The sequence below is a fragment of the Panthera leo genome, chromosome D1 (genome assembly GCF_018350215.1).
Source record: "Panthera leo isolate Ple1 chromosome D1, P.leo_Ple1_pat1.1, whole genome shotgun sequence".
Lineage (NCBI taxonomy): Eukaryota > Metazoa > Chordata > Mammalia > Carnivora > Felidae > Panthera > Panthera leo.
The window spans coordinates 91,330,613-91,351,659 of NC_056688.1; the positions used below are offsets into that span (position 1 = coordinate 91,330,613).

A 21,047-nucleotide genomic window follows, 5' to 3' on the forward strand; every position below is an offset into this window, starting at 1 on the left:
TTGCATTAGTGCACATAAGGAATTCAGCTGTTAACAGCTGTGCAGTTAGTAGCCATGAGCCCTACTTCATGCCAATGGTATATAACTGGAATTTCCTGGGTGTGGCATTTGGCAAAGTTCTTGCTTCCCTGATAAAATGAGACAGACCTGTCTGTCCTGGCCCTTTGATTTAGCCCTCTTTATTTCTTCCTGCTTGGAATCTGGGGTGATGCTTAAAAGTAGAGCCATCATCTTGTGACACAAGGGAATGTGCTTTCCCATTAAGTAAGGAATGGTTTATAAAGACTGCATCTCTGATGAAGTCATTAATCAGCTTCATCATCTACAGACCACCTGTGGGCTTCTTGCCCTGCAAGTGAAATTAACTCTTATTGAAGCTAATTTTGTAAGACTTTCCATTACTTGCAGGTAAGTATAACATTAACTGATACAACTCTCTTGCTGATTAGATTTTATAGTTTGTAGCTTCTATACTTTTTTTTGAATGTTCTTAGTCTATAATAACAGGCTGTTTTTACTTTGCAAACAATGCAAAAGATGCATCTTCCAAAGGGTATAATACCCTTTATTAAAAAAAAAAAAAACAAAAGAAAATCTCACCTCCATTTTTTTTAGTAATGTGAAAAGAAAATATCAGGACCCACATTTCCAAGTTCAGCCAAAGTAGTTGGCTGTTCCTTCTGTTTTTCTTTTTTTAACAATTTTTTAATGTTTATTTATTTTTGAGAGACAGACACAGAGTATGAGTGGGGGAGGGGCAGAGAGAGGGAGACCCAGAACCTGAAGCAAGCTCCAGGCTCCGAGCTGTCAGCACAGACCCCGATGCAGGGCTCGAACCCATGAACTTTGAGATCATGACTTGAGCTGAAGTTGGGACTTTTAACTGAGTAAACCACCCAGTTGCCCCACTTCCTTCTATTTTTAACAAACATAATGCTAAAAAACATTCAAATAACACCTGTTTCCCAATTGTTGCTAAATGGTTCTTTGGTAATAAAAACAACTATCTTGGACCTCAGAGGTGGTGTGCCTCATTTGCAAGTGGGAAGGGCACAGAGAGGGAGAGCTCAGTCCATGGTCATGTCTCTGGGGGACAGATCACTGCAAGTGGGCCCAAGTAACTTCGTATAACTTGCTTAACACAGTGGCTCCTGTAGGGAAACTATTACAAGGCAAGGCAGGAGTTAAGGGCCCATAGAGTGGGATTTGACTGAAGATATCTACAATGTAATCCTTTCATGACTTGAACCTCTTTCAGTTCCTTACATTCTGTCCCTCCTTTCTCATCAAGTCCACTGAGGTGACATTTTGCTTTTGTTTCAAGTAGGCCCTATCTACTCTTAAACCTTATGTGATAAATTGCCTTGCCTATGTGCTTCAGGCTCCTGAGGTGAACTTGTCTCTTAGTTGCTCTCCCTAAATAAATAGAGTCCAGTCTCCTGACATGTAACTCTTGAAGTTTGGTGAAACAGGAAAAAAATATATATACATATATGTATATGTATGTGTGTGTGTATATATAAAGAAATGGAAGTGATTTGTAATTTTTCTGGTTTCCAGTTGGATGTTAAATTGTGTTTTCCCATCCTCATAATGTCAAAGAACAGTTTCACTCAGATAAAACATAAAAAGCCAGATTATAGATGGAGTTTTAACAACAACAAAAAAATGTTCAGTTCAAAGTTATTTCTCCCAACAGATGCATCCTGAGGTACCTGGAAGTTTAAAATGATTATAAGATGAATGGTAACATGAGTGGGAAACTGAACCTTCTCGTTTCATTAGGGATGGTTTAATCTGTAATGCATAAAGTCAGCATCTCTAATCCCCTAACCCCTCACCTTGAAAGAGACATTGCATCAAGAAAGTGATCTTTTTTTTATATTAGTAAATTTTTAAATGACTATCGTGCTTGAATATACAACCATGCTCTGCTATAGTTAAGAAGATGTATGCTAGAAGCAGGATGTGGTCTATGTCTTGTATTTTCGGACTAATACAAGATTTTTACCAAAATCCCTATATACTCCCTAAAGATTGTAGTTTTAAAATGGATGTAATAAGTTTTTTGAGGGGATGTCAGTCATCGTACACTTTACTGTTTTAAATTTGCGGAGTGTCTCCTTTTATGTTCTGGGTTTATAGAAATGAATAATGTATGAGATGTCAGAGCCCTTGGAGATCAGCTAGTCAAACCCCCTCAGTACCCAGATGAGAATATTGAGACATCAAGACCCACATAACCGATTTTGGTGTCATGATGCCCTCTATCAAATGGAAAACAATTTCAAGCACCAGCCCTCCTCACCATACCTACCATAAATCACTGATATAGGAGTAAATTTGACAAAAGCCTTTGAATTACTGAATTAGGGAATGATATCCAGTAGGTCCCTTGGAGTTTTAAAGTTGCACAGATTTATATCCTCTATATAAAAACAGCAACATATATAAAGAAAATATTTTAAAAATATTTCTAATACCAAATTCCTTAAAATCACACACATATGTCAACACCTGAAAATAACATATAGTATACAGTATACAGTTAAAGCAGCCTGCATTTGATAGTATTAGTAAAATCATTTACTTAGATTTATCATTTATCATTAGATTTATCATTTATTTATGTAGATAATTTTTCAAAAGGAGATATTCCTATTTTTTGTTGGAGATTCTCTTTCTTCATGATATGTAGTTTAGTGTATTATCCATCCTTAATATATTATTCATTCTGGTTTTTATATATATTGCCTGAAAACATAACAGTAAAGTAGTTGGATATATGATCTGAGGTTAAAATGCTTAGTACATGGAAAAGTAAAGTTTTTTTTAAGGCTTTATGTCTTTTTAAAAAAAGCTCACAAATTGTGTTTTACAGTATAAGAGCTAAAAAGTCCTATTAATGGCACTTGAAGTTTTATAGTAGCTGCTACTTGCCAGTGATCATTAAGTGAATAAAGCATCCATCAGTGGTATGGAAATCAGCCCTGTTCATAAATCATTCTACTCAATCTGTTACCAGAGGTGAGCTAAATGAACATTTTAGGAACATCTATAAAAATTTAAGACCAGGAGAGATGATTTTCTCAATCTATTTAGTAGTCAGTACTGATAGAAGTCTTCTAAGAAAAAAATTTGTCAATTTCTTCATTTTACATAACATATGATCTAAACAAGTACATTTCTTCTTGAAAATGCCATGATTTTAATACAGACTAAATTTTCTTTGCCTAAACAGACTAGTTTTATGAGTGAGAAAAGTGTTCACTAGGGGAGGGAATGGCACACGCCTCTCTCTGTGCTTAAGTTACTTTTCCTTATTTGTGACTTCTACTCGACCCCAACCCCCATCCCTGGCACCCCAGTGCCCTCATACATTTTTGGTTTGTATAGAAGGTACTTCTTAGGTCCCCAGAAATTCCAGTTTACTTCTACCTCAGAACATGCTTTATAGGATTTTGAAATTGAGCTCCTCATGCTTGCCTGGTCTAAGTGGTACACATAATCTAGCTGTGCAGATTATGAGAGAAAGATGGCCTACAGTGTGCTAGGTGGGCTTACACTTCCTACTGAGAAATTACAAGTCTCCTTGTGGTTTTGCTTGACTTTTCTGTCCCAAAACTTCTGGGCATCTTTCTTGACTTTACTTCAAAGACATTCTGAATAGAAACTGGACTAGTCCCAACCATTCTTAGATCATTTGCTTCAACTTTCCGAAGTGATATAATTTGTTTTCATTATTTTTACCAAGCAATCAAAACGTTTTTTTCCTTTTATTTTTCTTCTCCTATTTTCCATAATCTGTACCTTTTCCTCCCTCAACAAAATCCCACATGATCTTCACCTTTCCTGTCCACCAGACTTCAGAAGGAAGGATTCGATATCTTGTCATGAGTTCTTAGAGAGTAGAAATCACTGGGTCAGCTAGGTCCTTTCCAATTAACACTCCAAATTACATTTGTGAAGTGTGAGCTTCAGTGCTATGTTCTCTGCTGTCAGACCTGGTAAAAATATTCCATCAAAAATAGCCTCAGAGATTCACATGACCTTGGGTATCATTGAAGATGTAAATGCTTTATAAGGTGTTTAGAAAGAATTGACAAAATGCTTCTCTGACTAGAGCTGAAACCAGTAAATCATGATTTTATTTTATTTCATTCCCTTGTGTGATTTTTTTTTTTACAAAGGCTGGGGTAGGAGGGAGGAAATAGCCCATTCCCAGGACAAGCAAGAAATGACAACTATGATGATCAGAAATGAATAAATAAATAAATAAATAAATAAATAAATAAATAAAATTTGGACCTGAAGAACCTCCATTTTATGAGAGTAGTTTGGAATCCCAATTTAAAAGTGAAATGTTTTCCTCACAAATAGGCAAAATGTTTTATGGAGTAATGAAGAGGAGTAGAGTGTCCTGTAGCTGCTGGATTGAATTACATTACTCTTGCTTTATTGCTTTGAGGAAGTATTAGCCAGATTTCTTCTGTATGTCCTTGAAAAAGAAGGATTTTTTTTTCTTACTACTATTGGGGGAAAATTAGAGAAGGAAAAATTAGTATGTGTCCAAACAGAATAAAAAAGCAATATGCCTGGATTTATTCAAATCGCACATATCTGTATATATTTGTAACACATTGTCAGATTGATCTGCATGTGATTTTCAGTGTGTTTCAGTCTTGTACCCCTCTGTGCCTTTGCAAGTGCTATTTTCTTTCTGACATTGCCTCTTTTCTTCTCTTTTTTATGCCCTGTGTGTTCTTTATTTTAGACACTGCATTCAAGTATTTTAACATCTGTGAAACCTTCCTTGCCTCTCTGTAATAAATATCCTGCACACTCCTTTTCCTATACTGCCATAGATTGTTATATAAATCTTGATCAAAGATTGTTTATTGTATACTCTAATACTTTTTAATGTATTCATCTCCCCACCCTGACACCAAGCTCCACAAGGCAAGACTATATCTCATTTTCTTTTATGTGTTTTATTTCTAGCACATAATACACATTTAATAAATACATTTTTGAATGTCTACATAGAGACATGCAATTCAATTGTATCATGTAACCTTTTATATGCAAATGTGTGTATACATATATACATATAAAAGGTATTAGAAAGAAGATGCTAAGATAGTGATATAAAAATACAATACAAAAGATATATAGAAACCTAAAAGGACAAAAGGAATACATGTAGATAATTTTAGATACATCATTGTTGCTTAACTAAAGCTTGTAAAAATCTATCACAATTCAGAGCAGAATGCTATAGTTTAGAAACATCACAGAATCAGGTTCACATTCTATTTCTTAGAAAATTACATTTCTGTACATCAGATCAAGGAACTAATACTTGGTTTTCCCACTCATACATTTGTTTTTTCAAATGCTCATACTATAATTTGTTACCACCATCTCTCTATTAACTTAGATAAAATACATGTGTCTAACAATCTCCCTAAGTAATCAAATCAGTAGGTAATATGACAAAGACCCAACTCAGTTACTTCTGGTCCACCCTTTTTTCCCCAAATTCCACTGTTTATTTTATATTTGGTTGTATGCTCTGCTCGCTCAATGTGCCTTTATCTGTTTCCTCTGACGTTCATAGTTACCATGGCTCGTCTTCTATTCCATAAGGTGTACACCTTATATAGAATACATACTACAGAGTTAATATGTAATACGCCATATTTCATTCTGAACCAGGAACAACCTTCCATCCTTGTTCCTGTGTAGCACCTAGCCCATTTATATTAATCTTAACAACTGTTGCTTTTTCTCTTTGTTCAAATGATTGTGAAGCAGAATATTTTAATGGAGATATATATTTATCAATTCTAATGGTTGTTCTCATTGTGTCTTGATGATAATTTTCTTTAGGGAAATCGTTTTCAGCTATTTTTTCCTGTGATATTTTTTTCTACTGATTCAGAGAATATAGATTGAGCACCTGCTCTGGTGTACGCAGCATGCTAGGAACTAAGGAAATAGATATAAAAGTCCAATCCCTACACACCCAAAAGATTTGCCTTCCTGAGGGCCACAGGCAAGCAATTCTATGTTTTAAAAAAAAAGTATGATATCACCTAGGAGAGAATGTCAGTTAAGGCTTCCTAGGGGAGTTGATTATTTTATTATCATGGTGTTTTTACTTACAGAGCATCTTTTATCAGATGATGTTATTTTTAGTAGTGTTACAACTCTTTTTGTGAAGGACAAAAACTAGTGGAAGAAACAGGAGTGTCTGAAAACTGTACCATTAAAATCAGATGCTCTTTCATGTTTTTAGTATCTGACTTTATCATTTAAATGTCTTCCAGGTAAATTCTAAGAGTTTTAGATAAATCATTGTTGAAAATTTTGAAAACCACTTTTATTTTATTTTTTATTTTTTTTAAATTTTTTAACGTTTATTTATTTTTGAGACAGAGAGAGTCAGAGCATGAACAGGGGAGGGGCAGAGAGAGAGGGAGACACAGAATCTGAAACAGGCTCCAGGCTCTGAGCTGTCAGCACAGAGCCCGACGCGGGGCTCGAACTCACGGACCGTGAGATCATGACCCGAGCCGAAGTCAGACGCTTAACCGACCAAGCCACCCAGGCGCCCCAGAAAACCACTTTTAAAAACTCTGAACCACTGTATCTATAGCTATAGGTACAGTCATAGCCATCTAAAATATCTACGCACACATGTATCTACATGTACACTTACACAGTTTAAGTCTATGCAAAATATTATTGATTACAAAAAAGAAAACTAAATCAACATGTGCTTAGGTAAATGCATTGGCACTGTTGCACATTTATTTTTTATGAAGACCAAACGGTAAAACAGAAAACAAAGAAAAGCATGAGCACATGTGCTCATACACACACACTCACACACACACACATAGACACACACACACACACACACAACTACACATGTACACACATACAGGTCGGTACCTAGATACTGGCCATGCATGAGTTTTGTTACTGATTTATAGAGATCATATTCCAAAGCTGAAATGCTCTGAATACACCTGGCCTAGATCAGTTACTGTTTGATGGTAATTTGTGCAGTTTAATTTTGTATCATATGTTGGTTGAAATCAATGTTAAACAGATCAAAGGCCAAGGAAAATCTTGTATTGATATTGGTGTTCTTTCCAATATATAAGAGACATGGGTAGCAATCTGAAACAATATAGAAAGATTACTGAAATATATAAATTCATATGGTCCTGAAAAAAGTCAAAATTTCAGGGTATATTGAGTGTGTTCTACAAGATAATTTGTCCTCTTTTCATATTGTGTTAATGACCAGCACTGTAAGATAAGCTAGTATAACCTATACTATACTGAGTGTAAAATATTGTAATTGCAACGTTCTGACTTATGGGTGTTGGTTGGGACATGCTTAATGGTGTTGTAAAGGAAATGTTTTGACACAGCTCCCATTTTTTCATTTTTGCCTCTAATCAGGAAAATAGTCTTCTCACAAATTGTTTCAGCACCTTAGCATTGTAATGCTTGCTATGAGAACAGAGGGTGGCCTAGTTGAAGAATGGAGTTCATTGAAGAGTTTACATTTAGAGGCAGATTTATGTCATAAAGCAGCCATTATGACTATTATAGTCAGTGATTGGAAGTTCTAGTTTGAGTCAATGTAAAGATAAAGTCTAAGACATAGAAAGAAGGGTCTGAAGTAATATGCTGATTTCTCAGACAGGCCACATGGGCAAAACTAGCATGAGAAACAAATCAATATCCAGAATGGATCAGAGTTATCAATAGGTACTTGAAATATACACTAGGGAGAAATAGCATTGATAAGAAATTGTCTATATGTAGTAATCTATAGCTATGGACAGTCAAATGTATAATAATGTTTCAATCAAATTCATGGATGTTTAACCAAACTTCATACTTACTGTGTAGTATTAAAATCTTTAGGCACACCTGGGTGGCTCAGTTGGTTAATCATCCAACTTCAGCTCAGGTCATGATCTCAAGGTTCATGGATTTGAACCCCATGTCGGGCTCTGTGCTGACAGCTCAGAGCCTGGAACCTGCTTCAGATTCTGTGTCTCCCTCTCTCTCTGCCCCTCCCGACTCATGCTTCCTCTCTCTCTCTCTCTCTCTCTCTCTCTCTCCCCCTCTCTTTCTCTCTCTCTCTCTCTCTCAAAAATAAACAAACATTAACAAAATAAAATTAAGAAAATCTATAGAATGGATGGTACCCATTTTCTTTTTAGAATTAAGATTCTGGTGCTCATCTAAACAGGTAAGGAGAACATTTCAGAATTGTTTCTCAGTACAGCATTAGTTACAATTAAAGCAATGAACAAAGATTCGTGTTAAATATTCGAATCTTTTTTCCACAGTCTCTTGTGGCCAAGACTCTATTATATAGGAGAGAAAAAAACTTAACTTGAGGATTTAATATGACTAAGAAAGAGAGAAAAGCTAACTAGTCCGTATAGAAGGCCAAACTAGCACACCTGATTTAATTGCTCTGTAAACTAAGACAGCTAAGATAATTAGAAAAACATACATTCAAAATGCAAGATTAATGGTGAAAAAAATCACATTTTGTTGGCTTACAACTTGCTTAAATTTTGGCTGATAACTTACATGCAGTACTGGGAATACAAAAAATTTAGGTATGTTCCCTATTATGAATAGTTCTCACAATAATGTTCTTTTTGTTCTTTTTTTTTCTGACAGTAATGTTCTTATATTTTTATATTCCATGCTATGTTAGAAAAAAAAACCGTGAAAGATTTTGAAATGGAGTAAAAGATTACCAGGTATTCTCTCTAATATTCCAAATTATCCATACCTTTCATTATATTTGAGCTATTTCAAAACTCTGTAAGTTGTAGAAAATTGATAGTAATGCCAATGATTAGTTTTCATAAAAATGAAAATGGATGTGTCCAATTGAGGTATGATTGGCCCTTCTCACATCAGTTTTGAATTTATAACCAACTTATTTCTTGTGAAACCATTCCTGATTTTCTATGTATGTGTGCTTACTTTGAATTATCTTTCAAACTAGTTTTAACAGTATAGTTTTAATTTTAACTAGTTTCTTACTAGGTAACTAAAGAGTTAAACACAATCTTTGAAATATATTCACTTTCTGTTTGACCAGAGTCATTATTTACCTTTTAAAAAATATATGATATGAATAGATAATATCTAGGAGCTATTATGAAATATATGCATGACTTCAACCTTCAACAGATTATGAACAGCTACTATATGCCACAAAATTTTAAGATTTTATGATTTCATGGAGCTTATTTTCTAATGAGAGAGACAGATGATAAAAATGCAAAAATATAATATATTTTAATTTAGTAATAAGTTTAGTGAGGGAGAGTAAAGGAGGATAGGAGGAGAGCAAGTGTCAGTAAACATTATTAAAGACTTTGAAGTGGGAAAATAAAAAAGATTACTGAGTGTGTCCCATCTAGTGTATTCTTCCAAGTAATCTCTTCCTTTCATTGCCTTTGAGCTAATTTGCAACTCTAAAATGTCAAAAACTGGTAATAATAAAAATTGCATTCATAAAAATGCAAATAAATCATATGTGACACAGTTCTATTGATCATTGCCCCATGGGTAGACTGGTTTGGCATCTATTTATAAACTTATTTAAGAATTCCTTATTGCATATATATGCATGATTATTTAAATTCTCCTTTGAACTGCTTATAACATTTTGCTGATCCCTCCCTAATTAATGGATTAAATGTAATCTTTGACATGTTTTTATAGTTTATATTTTTATGAAAGTCTTTATAAAAGTATGAATGGAGGGCGGGATCATGGTTTGAGATACAGCTGAGTAAAGATTTACAAGAAATGGGTGTGGACTATGTGGATATCTATGGAAACAACATTTAAGGAAGAAGTTAGAAAGTAGAAAGACTCTAAAGTAGAAAAAAATAGGTATGCTTGAGAAGCATCAGGAAAGAGTCAGTTGGAAGAGATGTAAACCATAAAAAACAAAAGTAGGGAGATGGTTTTAGAGAGGTGAGCACCCGCTAGGCCAAGCTAGTCATTGTATACCAACATAAAGAATTGGCATTTTCTACCTGTGATAGGATGGAACAAAGGAAGGATTAGATCTTCCTTGCCTTTGAAAAAGATCACTGAGGAAAACTGTGCTGAAAATAGATTTCAGATAAGAATAGCGGAAGAAAAAAGACCCATAGGGACCTTTGTTTGTATTTCACAAGAACTGTGGTTGTGTCTTAGACTAGGGTGGTAATACATGGAAAGAGGTGGTCTCATTTGTGGTATATTTTGAAAGAAGAGCCAATCGTGTCAAAAAATTGGATGGGGTATGAGAAGGAGAGAACAAAATGTGACAGTGTTTCCTAAGTGTTTAGACTGAGTCACCAGGTGAATGATGGTGATCTTTATCGATTAACAGAAGACCCACGAGGGAAAAAATAGTTTGAGGGTAGCTTCAAGAGCTGTCCTGGCTATGTTCAATTTGGGATATGTGTTAGACTTCTGAGGACAGATGATAGGTAAGTAAATGCACACCTGAGCCTGGAGGCCTGGGCAATGACATCCAGGTTAGAAGGGGGAAAATGTGGTAATCAATAGCATGTACAAGTAGCATAAAGCCATGGGAATGAAAATGATGACTCAGAGAGTGAACACAGTGAAGAAAAAAGGGCAAAAGATATTGAGAAGGAGCTGACAGCAAAGGAGGACTGACAAGAGTGTGTAGTGCCCAGGATGCTGAGTGAAGCAGGTGTTTCAAGAAGGGGAAGGAAATCAATTTGTCATCACTGCTGAGAGGTCCAAACATATTGGCAAGATGAAAATTCTTGGCTGCAATTACAAGAGCTCTCCCTGGCTTAGTAGTGTTATTGGGATGGAAGCATAATGCAACTGACTTTTGAGAGCAGTTGGACAGGTTGGTAGACAACACTTTCAGTAAGTGTTGCTATAAATTGTACTAAATAAAGAGATAGGAGCTAGAGGGGATTCTGTGAGAACTAAGAGTGTTTTTCTCCTCTACATGAGAAATATTGCAGCATGTTTATATGATGGTAAGGATAGTCACAGTGGATGCACTGATGACAGGAGGAGTAGAAGATAGCTGAACGATAAACTGGAGAGATAGAGGGTGGTAATTTTAGTGGGTACTTAAAACTGCTTGTATGAGACATAGTGCTGTCTCACATGGGAGAGGTGGATGATAAACGGTGGAGGTAAATATTGCTAAAGGTGGTCAACTGAAGGAACTGAATCACTAAGGTGTTGGGTGGGTGATACAGTTGAAATTATGAGTCACTAAAAGTACAACAAAAATAGTGCTGGAGAGAGAACCGGATAATATAATTTTTGAGAAAGGAGGGGGAATGATTTGGAGATTAGCAGATAACCACAAAAGCATACAGTGTCTCAGTAGTATAGTGTGAAGTCATGCCTTTTAGAAAGGAAATGGCATTTTGAAGAACAAGGAAGACACCTAGTCGACCCCAGGCTCCCTGGTAGGAGAAATGTTGGAATAATCTACACTGGAGGTGTCTGCAGGTAGGTTTCAGATTGAACAAAATGGTGAAGGCAGCAGAGTTTGGGGTATAGGATACAGTTCACTGATGACGGCTCACATACACTCTAGAGGGCATAGCAGAAGGGTTTGAAAAACCCAGAGGGTAGAGCCCCACAGGTATTTAGTTCAGTGGCTAGAGACATAGGAATAAAGGCCCATTTGATGAGGGGCCATTATTGGTAGAATGTACATATGTCTGTTTCCATTTATGCCTGCGCCTATTCATTGTAGTTCTTGATAGTGTTTCCTCCACTTTCCAAAGTGGCCTCATTTGGAAGACAAAGTATAAGATTGCTATACTTAGAAATGAGTGAGATACACAGGAATAAAAAACCTAATAAGATTTGTGCTGATACTCTTTTGGAAATAAGTGGTAATCAACTCTAATTATAGATTCCTTTTTGTAATTGGTCCTGTAAGTGGTTGATTTGCAGTGATTGAGCTGGAAGTGTCAACACCAGGGAAGGGGTGGTCCCAGCTAAAGCACATGGAGTGCTAGGGTGTCTCTTACGTGCTGCCATAGGTAATATGGGCATATCTGGTGAGGGCAAATCCTAGTGTTACTAGGATTTAGTGGAAAATGGACGATTGAATTAATATTAGCTTTTAAAACGATTTGTCTGTAAGATTCATTTTCAGAAGTGTTTCCGTATATAGTCTTCTACTTTATAGATGCAGATTATAATGGTATCCCCCCAAATTCATGTCTACCTAGAACCTTAGAATGCAATATCTTGGGGACATTCAGTGCTTGCATATGTGCCCAGTCAGGAAGAGGTCTTATTGGATTCAGTGGGCCCTAAATCCAATGACACGTTCTTTAGAAGAGAAAATAGAGGGAGATTCAGAAAGAGAGACATGCAGAATAGAAAGCCACATAAAGACATAGAAAAGAAGGTTGTGTAAAGACAGACGCAGAGATTTAGCTTGATGGTGGTTACAAGTCAAGGAATGCAGGGATTTCTGGGAGTTGCCAGACGCCAGGAAAAGGCAAGGAAAGATTCTTCCCTAAAGCCTTCAGAGAGAACATGACCTTAAAGATGCCTTGACTTTGTACTTCTAGTCTTCAGAACCAAGAAAGAATAAATTTCTGTTGTTTAAAACCACCTGGTTTGGGACTCCTGTAAGGCTCAGTCACTTAAGTCTCCAACTTCAGCTCAGGTCATAATCTCATGGCTCATGGTTTGTGGGTTTGAGCCCCATGTGATACTTTGTGCTGAGAGCTAAGAGCCTGGAGCCTGTTTCAGATTCTGTGTCTCCCTCTCTCTCTGACCCTCACCTGCTCATGCTCTGTCTCTCTCTCAAAAATAAATAAACATTAAGAAAATATATTTTTTTAGTTAAATAAACACATAAATAAATACATAAATAAAACCACCCAGTTTGTGGTAACTTGTTATGACAGTCATAGGAAACTAGTAGAAAGGCCATGAGCTATTTTTTAAAGCCAAATTATTTGAATTTGTATCCCTTTTTAGACATTGTTTTCATTTCAAGGAAAAAGACAACAGTCTTGTTTTCCTATCTTTAAAGAAATTGCCAAATGTTATTATGAATGTAGTTTCCTTATCACTGTGCTTATCTTCAGGAAAATGATGTATGGTGTAAATATGGCTTATGGCAAAGGGAATTCAGTACATTAATTAGGTTTCTTTCAGATGCACATTTAAATATTTTTTAATATTTATTTTTGAGAGAGAGAGACAGAGTGTGAGTCGGGGAGGGGCAGAGAGAGAGGGAGACACAGAATCCAAGGCAGGCTCCAGGCTCTGAGCTGTCAGCACAGAGCCCGACATGGGGTTCCAACCCATGAGCCGTGAGATTATGACCTGAGCCGAAGTCAGAAGCTTAACTGACTCAGCCACCCAAGTGCCCCCAGATGCACAGTTAAAAGAAAGAAACTTTGAGGCACCTGGGTGGCTCAGCCGGTCAGGCTCTAGGTCTAGCAACTTAGGCTGAGGTCATGATCTCACCCTTCGTGAGTTTGAGACCCCATGTCCGGCTCTGTGCTGACATCTCAGAGCCTGGAACCTGCTTCAGATCTATGTCTCCCTCTCTTTCTCTGCCCCTCCCCTGCTGGCACTCTGTCTATCTCTCTCAAAAATTAATAAACATGAGAAAAAAATTTAAAGTAAGAAACTTACAGTCAGTAATGCTTATAGACACTAAATACTGTGGAATTTTAGATAAACTAAAAGCTAAATACTATAGAATAGAGATATTTTGTTACTCCAAACGTCAAACTGAATTATAGTATTTATAAGCCAATAAGTTTTAAAGCTCCAATCCCAAATTGAAAGCTATTCCTTAAGGTGTTATCCTAAGTAAGGATAAAAGAAAGGTTTCCTTTAATTACAAGAATATTTGCTTCTAAAAATCAGAGCATACTCACTTATCAGAGGGTGAAGTTCTTGGGGCTATAGTCAAGTATATTTGAGAGCTAAGGCCATTTAGTATGCTATGTGTCAATCAAATCAGGAGAAAACATAGAAATTTAAAATATGCCAATGCTAGAGGTAACATAATGTAGTTGTCAAGAAAAATTAGATTCCTGATGTGTTTCAGTCCCTTTAGCATGCAACCACATGTGTCTGAATTCAAAGGATATGACAAATTACTGAGGGTGGTAAGATTAAGCAAAATGGAAAAATAATTAATGACATATGAAATGTCAGAAAAGTCACCTTGCTAAAGGAGCAGCAAGGTGGGGGTTAGCATCAAAAGTATAAGGGAGGAAACTTTCCTCTACAGGGCATGCCCGTGCTTCCTTGGGCAATGACTTATTAATAGGACATGGAGTGGAAATAATTCTTAGAATATTCTTTGAAAATATAACTGCAATTTGTTTTTGGTCCCTTAACTCCATTTTGAGCTTCCTAATGTACAGCAATGAATAGAAACCAAGGGTCTGATGGTTAAGATTGTAATTTCTTTTTAGATAGCAGATTTCTATGGCCTAACAAATTTCTTTATGTGAATATATATTTCATAAAATGGAATGTTCCCTTAAAAATGATAATTAAATTTGCAACAATGAGAAATAAAAGCGAGTAGACTCAATTCAACAATCACAAATGACTGATTGACTACATTTTGGATTGTAACCCAAAACAAATATTACGCAATAATTCTACTGAAAATGTATTGGGCAGTAAATCATAGGGCACAGTTAGAGGAAGAAGTGATGAAGGGAACAGGGGAACAATGGAGAAATTGAGAACTAATAAGATTCATCAAGCTCTGCATTCCCTAATTTTTGTCATCTAATACTAAATTAGTGTTTTAGGAAGTTTGCTCACATTCTTAAGAAAAACACCACCATATTTATGTGTCTGGGCATCCTTTCACACCCAGTTAAAGATGCAAATGAATTGTATTCTATATTAGAAGAAAGTCCTACAGCAATTCCTCTTAGCATATGTTGATACATTAAACAAACTACGTATTATTTTATAAATATCAACTTCCTCAGTAGTACAATGCTACAAACATTTTCTGTTTTTCTGTCCATGTTTTCCTCTACTTTTTAGTCATTATTTAATTGATGCAACAAATGTTTCTTGAGGACTCACTAAGTGCATGGCATTCTTCTAGGCTCATGAAATATTAGTAAACAAAGCAAAGATTTCAGTCCTCTGTATCCTTGATTCCTGAGTCACCGCATGGAAAGGGCTCCATGGAGGGCAGCCTGATCTGCCTCAGACATGACCGACAAATAAACTTTATTGTGATATTTCAGGGTAGTTTATTATAATAACATAGTATAGCTCATTCTGGTTAATATAGGAATGAAAAATAATTTGTAATTCTACAATTTTAAAACATTCAAATTTTCATTTAAATTTGAGAAGGTAATAAAGATGTTCTAAGGCATCTCAGATGTTTGAATGTTTGGCAAACAGAAACCTGTTTTGAAAATACTCAAATATGAAGTTTTAAAAACCAGTAATTCAGGTGTGAAAAAAGATACAGGATTAAAGGTTGATCTAATAATTTATGAAAGCATATTGTTGTTGTCCTAAAACCTCTGATTCCAAACCAAGAAATTATGTCCATAACAACTCAAGAAACAAAACTCAAATTTTTCAGTATGAAAGTTATAAGTGAAATGAGAGAATATTCTTGTAACTATATTGTTACACAGTATAAATATCAGTGGGTAAAATGACTATGTAAGTATTAAGAGAGTAACTGAGAGAAAAATAATATAGACCTAAGATAGAAGAAAACTTGACCTAATCAAGACAAAAAACAAAACAAAACAAAAGACAAACAGCAAACACAACAAAAAAGCAAGGGAACAGAACCAAACATGTTCAAAGTGAGTTTTGATATATCAGTCCTTATATGAATACAGAAAAAACAAATTTATGTACTAAAAAGTCTTTCAAATTAATTTTAAGCTTCAACAATATGTTGTCAAAGATGAAAAAAAAGAACAAAATTTGATAAAAACTGAAAATTTAGAAAATAGTATAAAGGTGGACAATACAAAACAAAACAAATCTGGGTTTCTGATTGTATCATGTGTTATTATTTTATTCAGATAAAAAGGGAAAAATCAGGGAAGAATGAAATAGAACCTAGTAAAAGAAAGAACTAAATAAAACAAAATCATCATAAAAATAATTGTAATTAACAAAATATTATCTCATGTATAAAGCATCAAGAGACAAAGCTCCAGGGGAAATACAGATAAATTAAGAACTTTGAAATAGTTACAAATTTTTAACACAACATTCTCTGAAGCTAGTGGATGGAGAAGAAAAAAGGTGGGGAGGTTAAAGATCTGAATAGCAGTATAACATTAAGACTTTATTTTTATTTAGAGTTCTACACCTGATAATATGCATACTTTTGAATATTCATGAAACATGTTAAAAGATCTTAATTTGATAAAATAAAAAATACATACAAATAGAAAAACTAGATAGTAAATCAAAAGAGACCAAAAAATCTGTCTTAGGAACCAACTATTATGATATAACTTGAGTTATCCAGGAAATTATAAAAGAAATTAACAAATGCAAGAATAATACATGAAATGTTAATGAAAAACATGTCAATGGAGGATACCGCTAAAACAGAATTAAACATAAATAAATAGTTTATGATCGCAAATAATACTAGTTTTTTGTTTACTTTTTATTTTTTATTTTTTTTTTAACGTTTATTTATTTTTGAGACAGAGAGAGACAGAGCATGAACAGGGGAGGGGCAGAGAAAGAGGGAGACACAGAATCTGAAACGGGCTCCAGGCTCTGAGCTGTCAGCACAGAGCCCGACGCGGGGCTCGAACTCACGGACCGTGAGATCATGACCTGAGCCGAAGTCGGACGCTTAACCGACTGAGCCACCCAGGCGCCCCTTGTTTACTTTTTAAATAACATATGCTGAACTAAAGGATCTGGGGGAAAAAAGCAATAGAATAAAAATAAAGTAATTATGGGGTGCCTGGGTGGTTGGTTAAATGTCCAACTCTTGATTTCCACTCAGGTCATGATCTCAAGGTTTGCAAGTTTGCCCCCTTCCCCTGTCAGCTCCCTGCACACAGTTTGAAGCCTGCTTGGGATTCTCTCCCTCTCTCTGCTCCTCACCCTCCTCCCTGCTCCCTGTCTCCCAAAATAAAGAAATAAACTTTAAAAAAATAAAGACATGAGAAGAAAAAGCATTGGTATGATTTATATTATTAATTATTATTTATATTATCAATGAAATAAAGACCCTCCCAGCCCTGAAAAATAGTGAAGTTTAATAAACTGAAATGGATCTGTACAATAGATACTTCAGATACCTTAAATTCCAATACTGAAGAAGAGATGGTTAAATAGGAACAACACTCACAAAATATAAAATACGATTCATTTATTGAATCTCTGAAGAAGGAAATGCTAAACCACAAAGCCACTGGAAGAACATGGAGTAAGACTCCAGTAAGACTCTGAAAATATCTGGGAACAGGGATTCTACTGTTAACAGCATATTCTTAACTGTTAACATACTGTCTCCCTGTTTTTGTATGTTTAGCTTCTCTTATTTAGCATTAAATGATTTTTTGTTAAAGATAGGCTATTTTCTTTTACTTTTCTAAGAACCTATATAATCAATTATTTTTTTTCTCATTCAAGAATCACCTACCACCAATTAACTCTGCCCCCCCCCAACCATTTTCCAGTTTGAAAACCTTAAAGACTGCTCATTTTAATAACCACTCCTTGATGACTATGTCCCAGGTTTTATCTGAGTTCATCAGATAAAAAAATAAAGGAGAAGTTCTCAGAAGAGACTGGATGGACGCTGGTCAGACAGTCCTCAAATGTCTGCTCTAGGGGTTTTCATTTTCTTCCATACAAATTAAATTGTGTGAATAAGAATGTTATTCTTTGTATGAAACCATTTTGAAATAGCTCTATCCACACAAGCCTCTCTTATGCTCATTTTAACTCATTCATCTTTTCAAATTGAATACCCATTAAAAATATAGTTTCCAAAGTATTTTAAATAACGATCACATTTTCTCTCTTTTTCATTGCTCTACAATCATTGAACCAATGTCGCCCTATAACCTGGGGGTTAACAGTCATAAGAATTTCCTCACAAAGATGTTTACCTGTGCTTGGTCACCCTTAGGAAATTTGTCCTGCTTCCATAATGACTCTGGAATTATACAGTCGACACTTTCAAAGATGAAACAGTGCTTTCTAGCTAATTCTCTTCCATCTAAATGGTTCTGGGAACTCCATGGTCTCAAGTCCAGAAAGTTACGACACCCAGAAGCTTCAGTGTTTTTGGTATGACCTTTGACCTCTAAACTAAAGAAATGAAGAAAAACGAAATGGCAACAAAACTTTAAACCTGAGATCAGTTCAAATCCTAACACAGATTCACACGATAATTTGTTGACCTGATGTATCGCTGAAAGTGGATGCTCACTCTGTTTATGGTTATTCAACATGAGAATTCTAAAGACAACTGTAATGCACCATTAAATAAGAGAACAATTGTGGAAAAATTACAGCTGGTCCACTAATTTTCAAAAATTATATCTTAATCTAAGCAAAGTTGCTTTATATTGTTGATGGTGTGAAACTAAATTTTAAAAAGCAAAAATTTCAGGTAGGCACCGAAGTTGACTATGTGAAATAAAGTTTCAAATAAAAACTAAGTTTAAAACAAATGAAAATGAATGCCTAATTTTATCTCAGTCAACAAACTCAAATATCTTAAAAGCACCTAGCCTTAAGGGCGCCTGGATGGCTCAGTCGGTTGAGAACCTGACTCTTGATTTTGGCTTAAGCCCCACCCATATCAGGCTCAGCACTGAGCCTGCTTAACATTCTCTCTCCCTCCCTCTGCCTCTCTCCCCAGCTAGCACTCTCTCTCTCTCTCTCTCTCTCAAATAATTAAAATGAAAAAAAAAAATAAAAATAAAAAGCAGCTAGACATATACGTGAGGATCTTGTGACTGTAATGTCTAACAATGTCTAAGTGAAAGCCATGGTTCATTTTCGCAGTCTGGCCAGATTAGGTAGCTTTCTTTCCTTCCCTCAGTCTTGATCCATAGTCCTCCAGAATCCATGATTTTCCATGGTAAGAAAAATCCTCCTAAAAGGATTTTTTAGAATATATGTGGCTATGCTTCTAAAATATATGTTGTTAAAATATAAAGGAAATAGTGGAAGAGTAAAATTCATCCCAGAGAAGTAGTAAGAACGAAAACAACAACACATTTCACACATTTTTGTTACTGCATTTTGTTACACACACTTTGATATCTGCAACCAGCTATCCCAAACTATGAGTTGACAAGCAAGCACAGGGCGAGGGATGGGCTGCAGGTGGGTGAAGGACTAAAAAGGGAATAACATTTGGGGCACTATGAAGCTTACATGTAGGGGTTTTGCCTATTTCCTTCATGGGAACAATTGCAGTGTGTGATTATATTTTTTCATTTATTGGCTTAATGGCTTGTTGTCCACTATCCTACTAGAAATGTTAATGCTCCAGGGAGATAAGGACCACAGTACTTTCTGCACAGGCTGGATCGCAAAGGAAGGCAGTTGGTGAATCATTTCTGAATTCACATCTTTTGAATTCAGCTTATGCTATGGTATATCTCTCTTAAGATGAAACGCATGGGACAGTTTTTCAGCTTCATGGATTTACAAAACTAGTATGAAGATAGCACAGAGTTCTTGCATACCCCACATGCAATTTCCTCTATTACTATCTTACACTAATATGGTACAATTGTAACAATTAATGAACCAATATTGACACACTGTTGTCAACTAAAGTCCATATTTCATTAAAATTTGCCCAGTTTTCCCTCTTTTCCTTTTTATGTTCTTGGGATCCTATCCAGGGTAACATATTGCATTAATGGTCATATCTAGTAAGACTGCTCTTGGCTGAGACAGTTGGTCAGACTTCCTTCGACAATTTTGAGGAGTTCTAGTCAGATATTTTGTAGAATATCCTTAAATTTTGGTACGTTTGATGTTTTTTTCATGGTTAGTCTGGGACTACGGGTTTTTGAGGAGGAAGACCACAGAGGTAATTGCCATATTCTTCACATCACATCAAGGGTGCATACTATCAATATAACATATTGGTGCTGATGTTAAACCTGATCACCTGGCTTGAAGTAGTGTTAGTCATGTTTTTCCACCGTTGGTTGTCTCTCTCTCTCTCTCTTTTTTTTTTCTTTCTCTTTCCATACTGTAGTCTTTGGAAGGTGGTCACTATACACATCCTGTACTTAAGTAATGGAGAGCTTTGCTTCACCTCCTTGAAAGCAAAGTGTTGGCATAAATTATTCAGAATTTTTCTGCATCAGAGATTGGTCATTATTTACTTCTATATTTAATCATTTATATCTATCAGTATGGACTAATGGATTTTTTTTCCTTACTTTGGGTTTAAATGTCATACACACACACACACACATACACACACACACACACACACACACACACACACACACATATATGTATTCTCCCTGTCCTATCTCTGGAACTTTACATAGACTCTTGCTTTTGCCTAAATATCTTATGTACCCTCCCCAATAAACATATATTGCTGATTTCTCTGACTTTGGTTTTCACCTCCTCAGAGGTATTATCCTGATTGTAGGATTGCTGAAGAGCCTAAACTTCAAAATGAATTTGAATATCAAAATTTTAGAGTCAGAATTATTATTTGTGCTCTCTTGCAGTAAGATATGTAGACCTGAAAAAAGTTTGGACCTTTTAGACTAAACTGATTTATAGGCTGTGGATAAATTCACAAAGGGCTAAGGGATTCAAATATAATGTAAGCAAATGTATACTTTTTCCAAAATAATTGAATATCAGCAACTAAATGAGTGATATAATTTGTGGTTTTGAAATGCTCTGGTATGTATATAGGCATCCCTAGGATAATAAATAAAAAAGTTTATAAATCACAAGTGTTTATATCCAGG

At 35.5% G+C, this 21,047-nt stretch overlaps 1 pseudogene; it reads left to right on the top strand.

Annotated features, from left to right (window-relative positions):
* The first annotated feature begins 271 nt into the window (after nt 1-271).
* LOC122201277 overlaps nt 272-21,047 on the top strand; it is a 50,089-nt pseudogene continuing 29,313 nt past the window's right edge.